Source organism: Phalangium opilio, unplaced genomic scaffold (assembly GCF_054372755.1).
Source record: "Phalangium opilio isolate 3A_F unplaced genomic scaffold, DU_Popi_V2 ptg000194l_1, whole genome shotgun sequence".
Taxonomy (NCBI): Eukaryota; Metazoa; Arthropoda; class Arachnida; order Opiliones; family Phalangiidae; genus Phalangium; species Phalangium opilio.
This window is the reverse complement of record NW_028324212.1, coordinates 2,729,003-2,731,342: the sequence shown is the minus strand read 5'-3', so window position 1 is coordinate 2,731,342 and position 2,340 is coordinate 2,729,003.

Sequence of the window (2,340 nt, the reverse complement as noted above, 5' to 3'; positions counted from 1 at the left end):
CGCTCTAGGCACAGAGGGGGAGGGGCTGGCTCATTCGGAAGCTTGTTCTTCCATGGATGAGTCCACCCTACTGGAAGAATCTGATGGGACCCTTCGGGATCCAGCCGATGTGCGTTCTAGTGGTCCTGATGAGGGGAAAGATCTTGGGACTGGGAGCTTGCCTGTCGGGGGGGAGGTGCCACTAGCCCTCTCGGGACCGATGAGGTTCCCTTCTGAACCCCTCTCTTAAGGACCATGGGGACGCTACGTGCAATTCAAATCAATCTGCACCATAGTAAGGCGGCCTCTGCGGTACTCTGCAGGAGGTTTGCTATAGAGGGTCTGGATCTGGCCCTCATACAAGAACCGTGGATTTGCCATGGCAAAATCCTCGGTCTTGAAGCGGCGGGGTCACTATTTTATGACCAAACTGCTGCTAGACCTAGGGCGTGTATTCTGGTTCGGAGGGATCTTTGTTGTATCTCTCTACCGCTGTACACGTCCCAGGACACGGTGGCCGTGAAGCTAGTCCTGGCCACTGGGCATGCCAAGTTGACTATCACGGCTGCCTCTGCATACTTTGCCCACGACGTGGACTCTCTCCCGACAATTGAGGTGATCAATTTGGTCAATCAATGTGAAAAGAGAGGGGACAAACTAATCATTGGCTGCGACGCCAATGCTCATCACATCACGTGGGGAAGTTCTGACTGCAACAGGAGAGGTGATGATTTACTAGAATATTTAGTTGGTTGTAAACTCTATATTCTTAATCAAAACAATGAACCTACTTTTGTTACTTCTAATAGAAGGGAGGTCATTGACCTCTCGCTAGCCACGGAAAACCTCGTGTCTTCCGTGTCTAACTGGCATGTGTCTATGAGCCGTCTCTGTCGGATCATAGGCACATCTGCTTTACTGTCGCGACTACCTCTGTCCCGGCGGGGACGGAGATACGCAATCCAAAACGGACCAATTGGGCCGGCTATAGGGAAGACCTAATCCTACGCTACGGAGGGGGTCACACTCCTAAACTTACTTCACCTAAGGATCTTGATAGGGCTGCTGGTGACTTACAGTGCTCCATTATGGAGTCATTCCACCGGAACTGCCCACTTAAAACCGTTAACCGCTCGAGGCTTGTCCCTTGGTGGAACGGGGATCTCAGCAGGCTTCGTAAATGCACGCGCAGGCTCTTTAACAAAGCCAAGCGCACGGGTGACTGGGCTGGATACAGGCAGTCCCTTAACACCTACAACAGGGCCATTAGAGCTGCTAAGAAGGACTCCTGGCGGACCTTCTGTGAGTAAGTCTCCAATGTCCCTGCCACGGCTAGGGTCATGAAGATCCTAGCGCACGACAACACACATCGGCTTAATACTATTAAGCTGCAGGAGGGTGTGTACACTAAGTCTGGGGCTGAGACTCTCAAGCACATGCTGGAGGTCCATTTTCCTGACTCTATTTTAATCAATCCAACAAACCCCGACTCTCTCTACCCTGTCTTGCACAGGGCAAAGAGGGAAGACTGGCTTGTAGCCAGACAGGTTGTCACGATTCCCAAGCTTCGGTGGGCTGTCAACTGTTTTGAGCCCTACAAGTCTCCGAGACCCGATGGGGTCTTCCCTCTGCTTTTGCAGGAGGGCTTAGACCAAATCGCCTCTCCGCTTTGCAAGATCTACAGATTCTGCAATGCTCTCGGTCACATACCTCATGCCTGGAAACGCTCTAGGGTAATCTTTATTCCCAAGCCCGGGAAGGCTTCCTATCTCGAGGCGAAGGCATTTAGGCCCATATGCCTGACCTCCTTCTTCCTCAAAATTCTGGAGAAGCTGGTGGACAGGTACATTAGAGACGAGGTACTTTCGGTAACTCCTCTCTCTTCTTCACAATTTGCCTACCAAAGAGGCAAATCCACTGAGACGGCCCTTCACGGCCTTACGAATTGCCTGGATAGGGCATTCGAGTTTCAGGAAATTTCACTGGCCGTCGTCCTCGATATTGAGGGGTCTTTGACAAGGTCTCTAGCTCGGTTATTACTTAAGCTGTCAAGAGATTTGGCATCAGCGACACTCTGGCCGCTGGATCAAGTCCATGCTTACCGACCGCGAGGTGTCGGCGTCCCTCCTTGGGGACTCTCTAGGGGTGACTACCAGCAGGGGCTGCCCTCAGGGTGGAGTGCTCTCCCCCTGTTGTGGTGCCTGGTGGTGGACGAACTCTTGGGGAGGCTCGGGGGTGCTGGGGGCTGTAGCTGCTTCGGGTATGCGGACGATGTAGCGATAGTCTTTACCGGGAAGTTCCCGGATACTGTTATCGCGCTTATGAGATCTGCTCTCTCTAGCGTGGAGCAATGGTGTCAGG